Here is a 20,084-nt window from a genome sequence, read left to right on the forward strand (position 1 = left end):
GTGATCAGTACACTTGAGGTGGAGTGATACACAAGAGGAAAAAAGTCCCGTAATGTTGCACTCAGTGTTCAGGGAAGGCCTCTTATCCAGTCAGATTAATGGGTAATAAACTAGTCACTTTAATATTTCAGTTCTAAATGGAAACAGTACAATTACATGTGAACTGCAGCCTTCCAAGATGAAATCTATTTCAAGTTTTTAGACCACCCTTCCTTCACAGTGATGATGAGCAATAAAGACACCGGGCTCTGAATGATCGTAACAAAAGAAGGCGTGCAAAGACATCCTGTATGAAGCTATTTCCTCTCCTGAACCAACTTTAGAGTTTTAAGTGGGTGAACATCGTGACTAATATAACCAAAACACTGACTTGACAGAGCTCCTGCAGAGAGCTAATGTATTCTAACCTGGAGGAGGCTGTAGGTGTCAGATGATTGACAGGAACAAAGAATTGAGCACTCTACACAGTGATATTCATATCTGCAACACAGAAACGATTAAATATTAATACAGCAGAGAGAAGCCTTTGTGCAAGTACGGAGGGCAATCCTTTTCACTGCGATCGATTTTCTCACCCAGGCAGTTTTTATACCTTGTGTGTTTTTTCATGAATGAATGGCAGCTAATTGAGCTGAGCTGACTGTGCAGATAAAACTAGAGACAAGAAGTAAAAGAAGGCGATAGTGTCATTTAAAGTGGCTTCAGGCAACTCAGGCAACTGAGCATACGTGCCCCTAGACCTTTGCAAACACTAACAAAACTTCCAAATCACTCAGTGTCATGTCACATATTTGTTTGGTTTTCTATTAATGCACTTGGGGGACATTTTGGTTAAGTACTAAGTGCAGGGACCTTGAAGTCAATGCTTTCTGCAGAGCTACTGCATGATTAAGACTTATGTCTGACATTATGGCCACTGACAAGTGAAGTGAAAAGCATAGATTATCTCCTCACAGTGGCACCCGTCAGTGGGTGGGATATATTTGGCAGATAGTGAAAATTCAAAATAGGTAAAGATAAAGAAGGTATTCACTCCCTTGGGTGTTTTAACCTTTGGTTAATTTTGAGAATCTGTCATGGTCGTTGTCATCTAATAATCATGGTTGCAAAACTGCTCAAGCTCTGTCAGGTTGCATGTGGCTGGAGTGTGAACAGCCCTTTTTAAGTTCAGCCATGAATTCTCTATTGGACTGATGTTTGGGCTTTGACTCAGCCCCTCCAGAACATTCACCTTTTTGTCTCAAAACAAGTCTGTGTAGCTTTCACTGCATGCTTCAGGTCACTGTCTAGCTGGAAAATAAATCATCCCCCTGGCCGTAATTCTTTTGCAAACCAAATTAGATTGTCCTCCAGGATTTGCATTTATTTCACCTTTTACAAGCCTTCCAGGGCAAACTGCCCTGGAAGCATCCCCACAGCATGATGCTGCCACCTCCATGCTTCACAGTGGGGATGGTGTGTTTGTGGTGATGTGCAGTTTTTGGTGTCTGCCAAACACTTGACAATGGAGTCTCCCACATGCCTCTGTGTTTCTGTATGGCGTCAAACTTCCTGCTGCATAAATAGATTTTAACAATTAATTTGAACACTCAGGATTAGTTTTACTGTAAGAATTAACAGCAGCCCAAACTGAAACAGACTAATGATGTACCAGCCGGTTCTTTTATGTTAACCAGCAGTAACTATTTATTTCATTTTTGAATGTATGTTGTTTGTGTGTTATGTGGTTGATTAGCAGGAATGATATTTTCTACATGCCCCATCACAGTTAAATCTCCCATTAGAGACATGCTTGATGGTAGAACAGTAATGTTTTATATCAGGTGTTTCGTACAGCCCAGCCAGTGAGCAGATTTCATTTGACCCACAAGGTGTTGAGGCGGGGGATAGTGTTTTTAAAAAAAAATAATAGCATTATATTTTCATCAGTTCAAAAACTGAGCATAGTTGGACTGACATACCAGCACAAGTATCAATCATATGTCATGACATTGCTAAATCTGGCCAGTCAAATGAACATAACTGGTACCCTAATGAGGAACTGAAAGAGCCAGCTCTTCTTACAGAGCTGAAGCAAACGATCCAGACCACTGAAAAGAGCTGAAATTCCCATCACTAAAACAGACTACAAACTTCACACCACATGTTCACGCAGACGTGACCTATAGTTAGAACGCACAGAGAAGTGAAGAGACATTTATTCGATAGAGAGGAAGATGACACACATATATTATTGACCATTGTACACATCACAGCTGTTATATGAGTTAGCACCAGTCTGTTTTTAGACTCTACAGAGTTCTTTACGCTCTTTTACAGGTAAATCTAATAATATCAGGCAGGGTGGGCCCTAGCTATTTTGGCGCCCTAGGCTAAATTACAAGTTGGCTTTTTACCAAACAGATGTTTGGCTGTCAAGTGTTAATTTGTGGCAGAGATGTGTTTTTTAGTATTGTAACAATATGATCAATGTCACTATTTATTAAATAGTATATATTATATTTCCTTTAATTATTGGACCAAATCCAAGAAGTATTAAGTTGTGCCCCGCTCCACCTTACTAGCATTCATGTAAAAACCTTTTGCCTCTATGACTACATTTCCTTTGATTACACTGAGGCTTAAATGTTCATGATTTTCACTTCATTTACAGTGCAATCAGAACCTGACACGCCAGATGGATTTGTTATTGCATATCCATCTGAAAAAAATCTCCCATGGACAGCGTTTGGGTAAGGGCAGAGCCTTTGAAAAAAAAAAAACTGGTTAGAAAGTAACAAGAACAATCATCATTGAGGAGCAGTACGTTTGGGCGCTACGCTCTTCCGCCATAATTGCACCGGCATCTTGTTGCTGCTTGCTCAGTCTTGACTCCGCCACGCCTGAAAGATGGATTGGCCAGCTTTGCAAGGTTAGTGCAATCATGTTCATGATCTAAAGATTTTATGGCCGACCAATACATAGAAATTGAACAGAGAGATTTTCTGTACCCAGCAGACTAAAATGTGGTGGCTTCCTGATGAGTTTATAACTTCACATTTTCTCCAAATACAGATATCTAGATACATATAAGAAATACACACATCTATCCATGAAGACAAACTTGTCTTATCATGTAGGGTAACAGCCAGTATACTGGTATTCAATGGCAAAAATGACGTATCGCAGATGCTGCTACATTTTCTACTCAAACAGTACTCATGCACATTAATACACTTCTGATTCAAAGTTCTTTTTAGAAAATATTTGTCTTTCCTTGAGAAGTTTATTCTTGAAACAGTACAGAAATATGAATTATTGTAAGTAAAACAAAGTTATGCCACCCAGTCCAGAGTTCTTCTCTATCTCCGCATAAAAAACACCTTTTTACTGATGCAAGGCAGTCGAATTCTTCACCTCCTTCTGATGCAACAGGTTTTGTAAAATATGAATTCTAGTTTTGGAAATAAGAAAAGATCTTTAAATTTCAGAGAAACCTTGCAAAGGCAGCCATTTGTTCGCTTCATCTGGTATCTTGAAAGGAATTTCCCTTATCTTCCCTGTTAGCAGGGTTCCACTTTTTTGTATTGCAGCTATCTTGCATGAGGTGATGAGACGTCTAGTGTGAGTTCTCCTGCTCAGCATGTTGCACTTCACTGCAGTCTCCTGATTAAAAATGTAAAAAATGAACAACTGCAAACAGCAGCATCCCGGCCCCTGTGCTACGGCCCTTTCCCCTTTGCTGAGCAACATGTGTCCTCTCATCCCTGCTTGACGTAATCTTTGGTGCTACCAACCACTAATTACATCTGAGCGGCTGAAGATGTGGAGCACCACCCTCAGAGGTGCAAAGATTGGAAGATAAGTACAGCAGATAAGCAGACTGACACTTGGCTCTAAGTTACACAGAGGTGTAGAGATAAAAAATTGTACTTTGGTAAGTTTGAGTGTGTTTGACTGCTGCGCCGGCTGTGTGCAATTCTGCTGACAGCTCATGGTCGTCTAATAGGTGGCTTCTCTGTTTGGCAGAGGCAGAGGGAGCAAGGAAAATGGCTCTTTCACCTGTGTAACCCACTAAAGTCCCCCATGTGCTAACGCTCAGCTGCACGCTGCAGTGGTCGGCTGCACACGCTCATGGCTCACTGCATGCTTTAATTAGAGAGGATAGCACATGTCTGCGTCAACATACCTGCCTGTTAGATGACTCTTTTATGAAATATCATTTCTAATAAGGATACATTTTGACCACAAGGGAGGCGATAAGTTACATTTCCATTATCCTGGGACAAAGTGTACTAAATATATCAGTAGCACTTTAGTTTTGGTGGGCCCTAATTACCAAGTCATCAGTGGAATTTGATAAGTAATTTCTAAAGAATAAGGAGGTAATAATCTTATAATGATCTGGCTTTTTTACCAGGTAATAACTTACTAATTTTAAGAAAGAATTTACCTATTGATATTGTATCAATTATCAATTAATATCCTTGTAATATTGTGGCAGTTCTCTGGTGTAAGGTGGTCTTTTACCCTAGCATTTACCCTCTAACCCTAACCCTCATAATACTGTGGCGAATCTCTGGTATTTAGGTGGTTATCAACCTAACCCTCTTACCCAAATCCAGAGATGTCAAAATTAACCACAGCAGGGGCCGAATTCTGAATTTGGGTCCAAATGAGGGCCGAACAAGGTCAACATTTAACCAGAAACTGTCACCAGCAATGAATTATGGGAGAAAAAACTTAAGCACTGATGGTAAATAAGTTTGAGATTTAAAACAGTAGAAGTGGTAAGTTTAGTAATCAAACCTATTAGCTCCAAAGGCATTTAAAGTCAAAATCATGTTTTAAAGGGCAAATATACAAGAAGGAAAGTTTAAATCAAAATTTTCAATGGTCAAAACATGAGATAAAAGAGTGAAATCATGAGTTTTAAAAGTCAAAATATGAGATAAACTTCCAAAACATCGGTTAAAAATGTCACAAGCAGAAAAAAAAAAAAAAAATCAAATTTTGAGTTGTACAGGTCAAAATATTACTTAAAATTTAAAATTGAGGATAAAAAAGGCCAAATTAGGAGATAGAAGTCAAAGTAATATAAACAACGGGGTAATATATGACAACAACAAGGTGAAGTCATAATATTGTGGTAATTCTCTGGCAGTAAGGTGGTATTTTACCCTAACACTAACCTCTAACCCTTACCCCCCTTATATTGTTGAATTCTCTGGTAATAAGGTGGTATTTAACCCTAACACTAACCTCCAACCCTTACCCCCCTTATATTGTTGGAATTCTCTGGTAATAAGGTGGTATTTAACCCTAACACTAACCTCTAACCCTTCCCCCCCTTATATTGTTGAATTCTCCGGTAATAAGGTGGTATTTAACCCTAACACTAACCTCCAGCCCTTCCCCCCCTTATATTGTTGAATTCTCCGGTAATAAGGTGGTATTTAACCCTAACACTAACCTCCAGCCCTTACCCCCCTTATATTGTTGGAATTCTCTGGTAATAAGGTGGTATTTAACCCTAACACTAACCTCCAGCCCTTACCCCCCTTATATTGTTGAATTCTCTGGTAGTAAGGTGGTATTTAACCCTAACCTAACACTAACCTCTAACCCTTCCCCCCCTTATATTGTTGAATTCTCTGGTAATAAGGGGGTATTTAACCCTAACACTAACCTCTAACCCTTCCCCCACTTATATTGTTGAATTCTCTGGTAATAAGGGGGTATTTAACCCTAACACTAACCTCCAGCCCTTACCCCCCTTATATTGTTGAAATTCTCTGGTAATAAGGGGGTATTTAACCCTAACACTAACTTCCAACCCTTACCCCCCTTATATTGTTGAATTCTCTGGTAGTAAGGGGGTATTTAACCCTAACACTAACTTCCAGCCCTTACCCCCCTTATATTGTTGAATTCTCTGGTAGTAAGGGGGTATTTAACCCTAACACTAACTTCCAGCCCTTACCCCCCTTATATTGTTGAATTCTCTGGTAGTAAGGGTGTTAACTAACACTAACCTCCAGCCCTTACCCCCCTTATATTGTTGAATTCTCTGGTAATAAGGGGGTATTTAACCCTAACACTTACCTCTAACCCTTACCCCCCTTATATTGTTGGAATTCTCTGGTAGTAAGGGGGTATTTAGCCCCTGCCTTAACCCTCTTACCCTAACACCAACCTTTATTATATTGTGGCTCTCTCTGGTAATTAGGTGGTATTCAACCCTAACCCTATAACCCTAACTCTTGTAAAGATGGGGAATTATCTGATAAAATGGTGGTGTTTACCTTTACCTTTAAACCGACCTCTCATAATTTTGTGGCAATTCTTTGGTAATAAGTTGGCATATTATCCTAAACCTCTAGCCCTAACCCTTGTGAGATTGTTGCAATTCTCTGCTAATAAGGTGATATTTCCTACCTAACCCTTACCCTTACCCTAAGCCTCATAATATTGTGGCAAGTCTCTGGTTATCAGGTTTTGTTGTACCCTAACTCTATAACCTTTACCCTAACACTGATGATACTGTGGCAAATCTCTGGTAATAAGGTGGCATTTTACCCTAAACTTAACCCTCTAACCTAACTCTCAGCCTCATAATAATGTGGCAGTTCTCTGGAAATTGATCGAAATTACCCTTATCCAATTCTCTGGTAATTGGGTGGTAGTTTAACCAACCCTCTAACCCAGGGGTGTCAAACTCAATCACATTCAAATCTGAATTTAGCTCTAGCCTGAGGGCCTAACAGCGTCAAGATTTTACCACACACTCTAAACCTTATTTTCAAAGGTAATTAATTAAAGGGAAAATAAACTGATGATAATTGGTTTTTAGATTAACAAAAAAAATCCAATATTAGTTCAAAAGGTCATAAAACAAAATCAAAAGTCGAAATAATTTTTTAAAAGGCAGATTTATGAGATAGAAAGTAAAAATCATGAGTTTAAAAGTCAAAATATGAGATAAAATCCAAAATCGTGTTTAAATTCAAAATTTTTGATTTTTGATTTTTAGTTAGAAGTTTTAAAAGGTCAAAATGTTTCATAAAAAGCAAAATTTTCAGTTTGGAAGGTCGAGATATGACTTTAAACTTAATATTGTGAATCTAAAAGGTCAAAATATGAGATAAAATTCAAAATCATGAGTTTCTAGGTTGAAATTTAGGTCTAAAAATCAAAGTTAGAAGTTTTAAAGGTCAAAATGTTTTATAAAAAGCAAAATTTTGAGTTTGGAAGGTCGAGATATGACTTCAAACTTAATATTGTGAATCTAAAAGGTCAAAATGAGAGATCAAATTTCTAATCGTTAGTTTAAAAAGTCAAAATATGGTATTAAGAGTCAAAGTTAGGAGTTTAAAAGGCTAAATATGAGATTAAATTTGAAATCATGAATTTTGAAAATTCAAAATATGACTTGAAATTTAAAATTAAAATTCTTCAAGGCTAAATTTACATTTTTATACTGGAGGAAATCTGCAGACCTCAGACCTGCAGGCCAGCTATAATTAAAACCTGATCTGATCTTGTGGGCCGGGTAAAACTGCACCACCGGCTGGATTTGGCCCCCAGGCCTTGAGTTTGACACCCCTGCTCTAACCAGTACCTTCTAAACTTAACCCTAAACTGTGTAATATTGTTGCTATTATCTGGTGGTATTTTACAATTAATTTCTGAGAAAACAGATTATTCTTTTCTAAGTTGCTTCACATTTCCAGGGCTATATCTTTTAGCCCCTAAATTAAAGTGAATCCTTTCTGAATAATTTTTAACTAACTTTAAGGGTTAGAGGGTTAAGGTTAGAGTAAAATGCCCCCTAATTACCAGAGAATTGCCACATTATGACAGAAGGTATATACTTCCTTTATTTTGCTGAGGTATTACTTAGTAAAATGTCAACTAATTACAAGCTTATAACCCCCTTATTCTTGAGAAGTTAGATTATTCCTACCTATTGCTCTAGAATTCCTAGGTAACTAGGTCCCACTAAAATCAAGTGTCACTGATATACCTATAAAGGTTTGTGTGTCGATTAACATCTGAATTTCAGTTATACCAAAAAACAGTTACATTTTTGTGCAACATAATTTTCTCCTGTCTCCCATTCACATTTGCATTCTGTCTTTTTAATCAGTCTTCTTAATAGATATTTTTGTGTTTTTTTAACCTCTAAGCACTATGGACTTCCGTATGAACAAGCCTGTCTTCACTTAGCTCCCCTAGCTCAATATTCCTGCAATGGCACACGGTGTCATCAGACTCTCTGCCATTCCACTGAAATAATGGTTTCTGGCTGAAATTTACTAAGGGATGAATTCCATTAGCAAATGTGTGAAACACTGAGTGCAGGAATATGTAGTGATTTGCTAAAAGGGCCCATGACATTAACATGCAGAGACATGCTACCTATTAACAAATAAACCTACAGATACACAGTTTAAACCTTCACACAAACATCGACATGACATTTGTTAGGAGTCATTGTAGAAATGAATGCAAGTAAATTTAAATTCCTCCTCATATACACTGGATAGACCAAAACAGATATTACAACTGGACTTATTGTCACAGGTGTATAAAATCAAGCTCCTAGCCATGCAGTCTACATTTGCAAACATTTGTGATACTAAATGGGTGGTTCTGAAGAGCTCACTGACTTCAAGCGCGGTACTGTAATGGATGCCACCTTTGCATTAATACGGTTCGCGAAATTTCATTCATCTGGATATGCTACAGTCAACTGTCTGCTTTGGTTTTAACAAGAAATATGGTCCAGGTCCAAACTGCGCTTTCCTACGGGCACATCCGGAGCTAATAGCTACTGCGGCGGCAGCCATTTGATACACCAGTAATCCTCACCAGTGATGACTGCAAACCCACAGCAACACAGACCAGGAGAAGAGACAAAACATCTTTACTGTCATGAAAGCTTTCAGTGTTGCTCTCTTTCCTTTTCTTTAATAAAGAAATGTTGTCCAGTCCTGACAAAACCACCTCTGTGGCTAAGTCCGAGCTAATTGTTCCACTATCAGCCATTGTATACAACCATTCACTAACCCACATAACTCTTGCAAACACATGCAAAAGCAGGTTTTCAGAAGAGCAGCCACCTCTGAACCATCATAAAAAGCTTTTAATGTTGTTTTAATTCCTTATGTCATGAAGAAACGTGGTAACCTGACACACCAGATGGGTGTGTTTCACACATCCATCTGGTAAACCTTCCATAGACAGCGTTTGGGAAAGGGCAGAGAGTGATTAGATGAACGTTCTGTCTGTCACATCTTTATGGGACAATCAGAGCAACAAAACATGTGACGCCCTAGCCCAAAACTGAGCTGCGCTGCCATTGAAGAGTAAACTTGGAGTAAACTAAAATGGCGACTGTACAAGACTTTTGTTGTTTTTGAAAACAACTCACTGCTGTTCTTTGTTCTTCTTTTAACGAAAAAAGGTTGCCAAGTTCTGATAAAATTGGCGCTTTAGCAGCATCCACGCTGATGTCTTCTGCCATAATTGCATCTGCTTCTTGTTGCTGCTTGCTTACATCACAACTCTGCCACGCTCAAAAGTACTGTCCGTAGTCGCTGATTGGTCCTGACGCTTTCTATGGTCAAAACGGTTCAGATGGGAGCTTTGCCAGACGGATTCGCCAGTGAGAAACACAGAAACGGGTGAATCCATCTGCTTTGCGAGGTTAGAAACATGGTCCAACTTGAGGCTTTCGGTGGTTTGAAGGAGGCTAGATCCACCTTTAAATGCAGTACGGACATGCCTTGAAGCTTGTGGGTTTGAATGGCTCTCATTACCAAATATCACAGATTTTTGGTCATATGCTTCTATTCAAAGGCATACATTAGGTCCCATGGTATATACATGCATTGTTAGAATGATCAGAGCTTCCTGTACAGTGTTTTTTTTTAAGAGTTACACATCTATCACCCCTTCACTTGTCCTGACTGCATGACTGCTTATAAAAAAAACTTCAAGAAGAAAAGAAGCAACAATTAATGCAAATCTGCGACAGTGGGACCACACGCCTTTGTTGCTGGAATCTGGCTGTCTCTGCTTTTTAATTAGCTGAACTCCCTTCAGCGAGTGTGAACACAAAGCCCTTATCAATGACACAACAGAAACGTATGAGGCGCTGTACATGCTAACAAGAGCTTTTAATCAATTGCTGCCACACAGGGCTTAGGACAAGCTTATTCACATTAGCAGCTACATTGTTCCTGTAATAGCTGAATACATACATGTGTTTGCTTATTTGTGTTTTAGCTGTTTGCATTCTGTTGCAGCATTCAACAAATTGCTAAGAAAACAGAGCGGTTGTTTGTGCAAATAGTGTAGAGCTGAAAATAACAGGCAGCAGTGAGATTTAGGAGCAGCAGCAGAGGGGATATAGTCGACATAAAGGCAAATAAATATGATTGACAATGAGCTAATGTGTGCATTTGGGTGATTCTAAATGAGGCTTCTCTGTCTCTTCAGGTGAGGTTGCATTGATATTAACAGTGTTGTTCCTGAGCTTTCTTCCCTGAGGGTGGAGCGATCCTGCAGCCCTCTCCTCTCGCACCGTGCAGCCTCATTAAGCTTTTGGCTCCAATCAAAAATCCTCGCCGTGTATTAGACTAACTTCATCTCCAAGGGCGCACTCCACCTCTGATGCTCAGCACTGTGACAGCTGATTGATCTCAACTCTGGTGTCTCATGCTTTTTCCTCTTCACCCTTAAGAAATAAAGACTGAAAATGAATTGATTTTTCTACACAGCAGCTGTTTTGTGTGTTTTCATAGCACTGATTAAATGTCCTCAAGTTGTTGTCTGCAAAAAGAAATCAGCATATTTTTCTTGCATTCTCCACTCTTTATTTCACCATGACTATGTATGAGTTGAATTCTTCAATAGGTATGCCTTCATTTTTTTTTTTTTTTTTTCTGTTTCGCTATCTATGAGTGTTTGTTTGATGTGATTGTGCGTGTGGTTTGCTGGCAGATTGATGTGTTTGTCTCCCCTCTGTTGTTTTCCATCCGTTGTTTCATGCTGTTGTTTGGACAGGCATAGGCTAGCTGGAGATGGGAATAAATGGGACTGTTAGGAGACATCCGTTATAGGCTGACACAAAGCCATTATAAAAGAACAACTCCATACGTGTGTGTTTGTGTGTGTTTTTGCAGGCCACGTAGAGTACGGTGTATTTGTGACTGTGGGGGCAGATGTGGATGTGTGGTATGTTACCTGTGCATGACTGTATAAGCCTCCACAGATGATAATTCTGTTATTGATGCTGTTGGTGATAAATACCAAAGCCAAGGACCTACACGCTCAAGGTGATTTCTCCAAGGCGCCTGTTTTGTAACTAACTTGTTGTTAAAAGCTCAAGTGTTCTTAGCCTTCACATATTTTCCTTTACTTGTGTAAGAATGCTGAACTCTCATTATAAAGTGTTGTCTATTCAGTGATGTTTCCAAGTTTGTCAGGGATTTTTACACCATTTATTTGCACTGAAAGCATTCTTAAGTTAGAAGAGCCTTCCACTGTGCTGCATGTAAATAACATCATAAGGGTTACATCTAAAAATGTTTGTTTGAATTAGCACTTCATTACTTTGCTATGTGGATGGATCAGCCTGATTCCATGATAGTCATCAGGCCAAGGCCAAATTAACTGATATGGACAAGGCCACCCTTAGGGCGGGATAATGGGAGAGCTTTCTGGGGCCCAGCCAAATTGAGCCCCCCTCGAGTTCAGCAAAATCGTGGTCCACTGTAGAGGTAAGCTGTGATAACCACAATTTACTTTTAACCAGAATAACAACAACTATTATTATTATGTTAACTATATTATTATTATTATTATATATTATTACTGCAGGTGTCTTTTTACAGATGCTCCACTGAAAGTGTACTGGCATACTGCATCCCAGTGTGGTTCTCCAGCTGCACTGCTCAGGAGAAGACAGCTCTCCAGAGGATCATCAACACAGCACAGAAAATCACAGGCTGTGCTCTCCTCTCCTTAGAGGAGCTGTTCAGGCCCCGCTGCCACAGGAAGGCCCTGGGCATCCTGAAGGACTCATCCCACCCAGCACATCACCTGTTCCAACTGCTACCCTCAGGAAGACAGTTCAGGACAATAAGAACCAAAACTAACAGACTAAAAAACAGCACATATCCCAGAGCAGTTTCTATGTTTAATGAGAAACTGCTGGAGCACTGAATGGAATTACAAAAACAATTTCATTGTATGTTCTACAATGACAATAACATAAATGAATGGATGAAACTATTAACCTTGCAAAGTAGATGGATATGCCCTTCTCCTTGATTCCCACTGGGAAATCCATCTCGCATAGCTCCCGTCTGAACCGTTTGGGCCCGGTTAGAAAGTGACAGGACCAATCAGCGACGAGGGGCAGTACTTTCAGGTGCAGTGGAGTCTGACGTAAGCAAGCAGCAACAAGAGGATGGTGCAATTATGGCAGAAGACATTAGCATGGATGCTGCTAAAGTGCCAGTTTTATCAGAACTTGACGACATTTCTACGTTAAAAGAAGAACAAAGAACAACAGTGAGTTTTTTTTTTTTTTTTTTTCAAAAATGACAAAAGTCGTGTACTGACATGTCTACAGTAGCCACGGTTCACGTTATGCCGTTCTCTGTGGCGTTTACTCTTCAGTAGCGGCTACATCACGTGTTTTGTTGCTCTGATTGGCCCATAAAGATGTGACAGATAGAACGTTCCTCCAGTCACACTCCGAGTTTATTCAGATCCTCTGCCCTTTCTGAAACACTTAGTATTGAAGGTTTTTCAGATTGATGTGTGAAACAAATCCCATTACTGTCAACATGAACTGAGTTTCCTGGAGTTCAAAAAGTCTTACCCTGTCATACCCAAAGTAAATACCCCGTACCACTTGCTGGCTGAGCACACCACCAATTCTGCATACCAGGCAGGGTGGCCCCTGGCCAAAGTGAGGCCCTATAAGCAAACTCTGATACAGTCTTAATTTCATCCACTAAAGCTATGAGTAAAGCTATTCATCGACAGCCTTTTTTTCCATGACAAAAACGAGAATAAGACTAACAAAATAGATCTGTGATGACTAAGACTGACAAAAACTAAGTTTAGTTTTCGTCAGGATGACTAAAACTAGACTAAAATGTAATGTAGTTTTTGTCAGACATTCAAAATCCGTGATATTTCTCCACTGTGGGTAAATCAGTCAAAAAACAATGCATCTGTAGCTCTTCTGCCTCTCAGCTGTAAAAAGCAGGGACCCCAGGTTTGACAGAGTGCAGAGAACACACTACCATGATTTGGTACCAGATTTAGGGAAAAAAATAAATGCTCGGACTAAAAGTAAAGACAAACATGAGGACTTTTTATGGACTAAAACTAGAGTTAAATGTTATTAGTTTTCGTCGACTAAAACTAGACTAAAACTATAAAGGAAAGAAATGACTAAAATGTGCCTAAAACTAAAATGCATTTCATTAAAAGACTAAAACTAAAATAAAAAATAGCTGCCAAAATTAATACTGCTCTGATATGAGGCCCCCAAACATTGCGCCCCCCCGACCCCCACCGCCCCAACATACTCACTTAACAATATTCATGCGACATTATCTCAGTATAACTATAAGAAACATTATTACATTCATAAATGATACAAAGTTTTTGCAATTTAGCTTGGGTTAGATACATATAAAGACACTGTTCTTAGATATAATTGAGTCATCATCAAGGAAAACAAACCAAAAACTACCACAGACCAGGGTCTTTCAGCAAAATTAATTTTTATCTGCAAAAAATGACAAAAATATCATGCTTGAATGATCACATTCCTTGTTGCAATAATAAAAATAATGTTCATTTCCATCTGTCCCTTATTAAGGTATCACTGTGAGCTTATTATTTTTTAACATTTATTCCATTTTATTAGCTATCTGTTTTATTGGGGTCTTCTCAAAATTAAACTATCATAAACTAGAGGATCTTGCCCCCTCATCCCCCCTCAAAAACACCCCAGCACCCCTCCCCTTCACTCACACACATCAGCTCATCCGTTTTGCCTCTTTCTCTTCCTCACTGGTTTTCGTCTTCAGTATTATCATCAGTAGCCGGACTTTTGTTAAATCACTTTAAAATATGTGTTGTCTTAATTTATTTATACCCACAATCTGATTTTAAAACAGCTGATCTGTGCCAGGAAGTTTGACGACGTCGATAAATTCCTGAAAGCTAAACAATGGCAGAAGTTAACATTTGACAAGAGAGGATGCAGAATAAAGGGTGAGAGATGAGATGAGAGTTTCTGTGTTGCAAATATGAGTGAGAGATCACGGATGGCACTGATCTCCAAAAAAAAAAAAAAAAAGATATCTTTAGGGTTATTTACTAATGTGTGGCGGCCAGGTGAAGTTTATGTTTGTGACGTTGTTTATGTATTACCTGGACTATATGTGTCATGCAAACATCGGACTGATGCTCAGAGAGAGAGAGAAGTAAAAAAACTCTCAAAGTGACGCCCCCCAGGGTAATGAGACCCTGTATGTTATGCGTAGTTTGCATAGAGGCAGGGGTGGGCTGATGCACTTTGGGGGGGGGCATGATTTATTTAATTATTTCTGCTATGCATCGGCTCCACAGTGGCGTTGCCACTTTATAATGACAGGAGAAGCTGGTGTGTGACAGGGTAGCAGAGGTACCTTAGAGTGAAGCAGTGAATGAGCTCAGTAGAGTATATGCCAATAAGCATAATGAGACTGTGGGTCCACTTTATTATGAAGAAAAAACAGTTTGAGATCAAATCTGTTGCTCTTCTATGATCTGAAGAACAAAGAGATGGTTAAGTCCTCTTATGAATCCCTAAAAGTATTCCCTTTTAAGGTGAAAATCCTGAATTCAGACTTTTTTAGGAGGCAGTCAGACCAGATGCCCGAGCCACCTCATCTTGCTCCTCTCGACAGGGAGGAGCAGCGGCTCTATTGACTCCCTCTCGGATGGCCGAGCTTCTCACCTATCTCTAAAGGAGAGGCCAGACACCCTGCAGAGGAAACTCATTTTGGCCGCCTGTATCCGTGATCTCGTTCTTTCGGTCACTACCCACAGCTCTTGACTATAGCTGAGGGTAGGAACGTAGATCGACTGGTAAATCGAGAGCTTCGCCTTTCTACTCAGCTCTTTCTTCACCCTGACAGACCGATGCAGAGACCGCATCACTACTGACGCCAAACCGATCCCCCTCTCAATCTCCCACTCCATTCTTCCCTCACTCGTGAACAAGACTCCCGAGATACTTGAACTCCTCCACATGGGGCGGCATCTCATTCCCAACCTGGAGAGGGCATTCCACCCTTTTCCGACACACCTGATAACCTGACACACCAGATAGATTGCTTAATATTTCCACTGCATATGATATATATTTCACATTCATCTGGGAAACCACCCATAACAATCGTTTGAGAAGGGCAGGACTTTTTTTTTTATTCTAAGAGGGTGATTGGACGAACAGTCTGTCTGTCACATTCAGCGCAGGCCAATCAGAGTGACAAGACAAAATTAGGTAGCAGGCATGTGCAGCCCCAGTGATGTGAACTGGACAGGTAACCGTGATCTTGTTGGTGGATAAAACTCATGCTGATCCCTGTAGTGAAAAGAGAAAAACATCTGAGCTGGTTAGTCCAGTCTTTCTCTGTTTGAGAATAAGTATTTTAGCTTCAAGCTTTGCAAGATGGAGCCATGGACGGACATGGGATCTGGTCAATCAGTTAGCTTTCCAAGGTTAGTGCAAGAAAGGGAGAGTCTAAAATGTGAGGGTATGAATTTCTACTTGAATTTCCTTCAGGATCAATAAAGCATCTATCCATCATCCATTGTTCCTCACTTATTGATGTCATTTTAACATTTATTTCTCTGAGAAGAAAGATAAGGGGGTAAAAATCCTACACTACCCTTCCAAAGCAAACATGATAGTATTTCCTAACTGAACTTCTGCACCAGAAAGCAGATCAAACTTGACTGAATGGAACAATAAAACCCCATTCCTGTCTTCCTTCTTTTTTCCCAACTTCATCTTCTCAACTATAGTCTCTTTGTCCATCACAGATCATTACTGACCCTCACAGATACTTACTTAGTGATGAAATACTGCAAGCAAAGCCTCTAAGTGACATACAGTCCATCAGGTTACACCAATTACAGGTGGAGATATTGATATAGCCATGAAGCAGTTTATCAATATTGCCAGTTAGCCGCTTGGGTTTGACATTCAATCTCTGCCTTTGTGACCTTGCTCCATTCTCAAGACACTCTGGGACATTTTCATATCCTCCGAATAGAAGGTCAGTGTGAGAATTTCTTAATAACCTTTTGATCCCCCATCAAAGGTAGCTATTGAGGGGTCTGCAAATTATAATGAAATACATGCAATAAATGGCAAGGCAGATGTGAGAAATGAAGGTTGACTTTAAGTCCTGGTGGAGGGTTTAGCTTTGAGCATAATGTTAGCTGAATATACTCAGGCTGTGTGCTCCATGTATTAAGGCTTATTTTCTTTTTGCTTATGTTTGGAGCGTAGCAGCTGAGAAATTGAATGTTCTCTGCCTTGTCAGGATTCAAAGGATAGCACTGAAGCTGTGATAAAAAAAAAAAAAAAAAGGGAAAATGTGTATGTGTGTGTTTGTGTGTCCATTCCAGCGTTGTTTGTCTTTGTGGGTTTGTTTGGCGAGGCACGCAGATGCTGCCTGTGCTTCATAAAAATAAATGGTCTCTGTCTGACTTCAATTATAATGGTGAATATGCAAAGGCGCCTCGTTCATTAGTTTGCTTTTGCTCTGTGAGCGGGGGAAGTGGATTTGGTGTATTTAGTATCTGACTGTTGTCCTAAGTAGCAGGGATTATTCTAATACTCTGTCAGTAGCAAGGCCTAGGCCTAATTCCCCTTTCTATTTCTGATATCCATTACAAAGGATAGACTAGTAGACCCCCGTATATCTAATTCCTTATGTTCCTTAGCCAATATGGCAATTTAACCATCATCTGTGGGTTTGAGGGTGTGCTTGAGAGAGCGTGTGCACACTAAAGAGGCAGTATTAGTAGACTGGTTTGCAAACACTTGACCATGGGGACTGAAATAAGTCTCTTTATTGAAGGGAAATTTAGATTTAATGCCAGGACTGTGCAGCAGAAATTAAACTAGAACACCTGTTTGACAAAACCCATCAGTTTACCTAGTTTATGTTCAGATTTCTTTAGTTTCTTGCACAGTAATATGATTATTTCCTGTTTTATTCTTATTTTAGCTTAGTCTTGGAATGCTAAGAGTGTGGAAGTTGTAAAGCAGCCCACCTTGGCAGAGGAATCCAGCAATCTGCTAACTGCAAGGCTGAGATCAACAGCAGACTTGGACTTGCATATGAGGCCATGGGTTCACTGAGCAAGACAGTGTGGCATTCCCAGTATCTTAGCATGAGGAAGAAAGTCAGAGTCTTTTGGTCTTTTGTCCTCAGGCCTGGAGACTGACCATGGCCAGAGGTGCCGACCGGACTCCTTTGTGACAACTTCTCCTTGGCACACTAAATTAATTGGTCTCAAGACTGAAATTTGTATGAAATAGAATTAAACAAAATTGTTGTTGTGATGTAAGCAAGCAGCGATGGCAGAAGACGGTAGCGTGGATGCTGCTAAAGCCCCAGTTTTATCAGAACTTGATGACATTTCTTCATTAAAAGAAGAACAAAAACAGCTGTGAGTCGTTTTCTTTTCAAAAACGACAAACGTCGAGTACTTACATGTCTACAGTTGCCATGGTTCACGTTATGCAGTTCTTTTTGGAGTTTAGTGGCGCCCCTCATTAGCAGCTGCGACATCACGTGTTTTGTTGCTCTGATTGGCCCCGTAAAGATGTGACAGACAGAACGTTCATCCGATCACCCTCTGAGTTTTTTTTCAAAGGCCCTGCTCTTTCCCAAACGCTGTGTATGAGAGGTTTACCAGATGGATGTATGAAACACATCCATCTGGCGTGTCAGGTTAGGGGGGCTCTGCCCCTCCCTTAAAAATGTCCAATCTGTGAAGTCCAGCGCTGTGAAGTAATGCAAGTAAAGATACTCTAACCATAGTAAAATTATTGTTCAAAATTACATTAAAATGCATGGATATTTAAAAAAATGCTGGCTAGGTAGTTAAGGGGGGCCCCCATTCTGGGAGCCCAAAATCCCTAGCTACACCCCTGCTGCACAGAGCTTGACCTCAACCCCATAAAGCACCTTTGGGATGAAGTGGAATGGGGATTGTAAGCCAGGCCTTCTCATCCAAAATCAGTGCTTGACTTTGCTTTACAGGATGAATGGGCAGAAGTTCCCATAGAAACCTTCTAAAATCAAGACAAGTGGAGGCTGTTATAGCTTTAAAAGGGAGAAACTCCATTATAAACTACATATATTTGAATTCAGTGGTGTTATGGTCAGGCGGACATATACTTCTGTCCATATAGTGTATGTGGTGCAGAGGTTTTATTAGCTGGACATTTTATCTTTTTGGCAGCTTATTTTGGTGCCCAAACCTTGCATTAAATGAAATAACTCAAAGCATAAAAGCAGAAAGTGACCGTGTTCACTCTCAGTGTGTGAAATTAAAATGGGTATATGGTTTTGAACATTTTCCATTGGTTAAACAGAGATCCAGCATCATTCCCACGGGACTCATTTAATAGTTTCTTCTGTATTAAAATGCAAGAGCTTCAGGAGGTTAAATGCATCATTTGCATGTCAGTTTCACAGAAAACCCTGACCTAACATTAACACTATGGCAAACCGATGCAGATACACTATCATCGCCTTATTAATTGTCTCTCGGCTAATGGAGACGAGATTCATGTTGGCTGCCAACCAGTCACAGCAGGTGATGCTCTCTGAATATGCATTTTTCAACGTGGTAATAAGAAAAGCAGAAAGGGTGGGAAAGGAGGGATTAATTATACATTGAACCCAATAATGGCTGTAAGAAACTACTGAAAACTTTATTCAAATCCCAGGGGAACTTTGTGTCACCTCTGAAAAATGTTCTGTAAATGTTGTGATTGCTTGGTTGGCTGAGCCTGAAATGGTTTATGATTTCATGGTGAGCTCAGGGTATTCAGGTTTGGGGGTTTTGGGTGAACATTTAGAACTATTCTCACTGTGCTTTCTTTGATACTGAGGGAGACTCAGCCCGAGGGGAGAAGAAAAGAGAGCGGAGATAAGTCCTAAACCGAGTCAGAAACGCCTTGTGTGAATTTGGCGACTGCTCCACTGGTCATCTAAAAGTAATGGACTCTTCAAACAGCCTTCCGAGTCTTTTTCTTATCTTTCTGTGATGGACCAATGTCACTCATGAAAGGAGGGTTGATAACAATCAGTAGAATATGATAGAAAAGGCTGTGGAGACATCACAAATGTGTCAGATGCCAAGTTGTGGAAAAGGTGTGAGAGCATGCATCTAAATGACAGACGGAGAAGTAAAAGCTAGAATATAAAGGTGCAGAAAAAGGAATCTTCAGTCACGAGTGTGGAGTGTGAACAGGTTGTCAAGCCCACAGCACTGTACATATTGGAATTAATGAAGGGAAATGTTCCAGCAGGGCAACATTCATACAGTGTGAATAATTAATACACAAGGTCACAGAGATGCAGAAGTAGGCCAAGGGAGGAAACTTTGATAGCTTAATACATGCATAGTTGTGGGCTGTGTGAAGGATAGTTCAGCTGCATAATCCCATATAGACATGTACCTTAGAGCAGTGGACCTCAATGCTGGGGCTGAGACACTGAAAGGGGGTCTCCAGATGCCCTAAAAAAACAAAGAATATTCTTTAAATGACACACAAATGTTGCCACTTGATCCATTTTCATTACTTTTCCCACCAATTTTGCCTCCTAAAACCCATTTTTGTTCATTTTAAACCCTTTTCACTACTATTTTTCTGCCTGTTTTTGCCTCTTCTAAACCAACAATTTCCACTATCCACCTAATGTTGCCACTTTTACACCCATTTTTGCCCATTTTACAATTTGATATGCTCATTTTTGTCAGTTTGAACTATT

Source organism: Cheilinus undulatus, linkage group 16 (genome assembly GCF_018320785.1).
Source record: "Cheilinus undulatus linkage group 16, ASM1832078v1, whole genome shotgun sequence".
NCBI classification, from domain to species: Eukaryota; Metazoa; Chordata; class Actinopteri; order Labriformes; family Labridae; genus Cheilinus; species Cheilinus undulatus.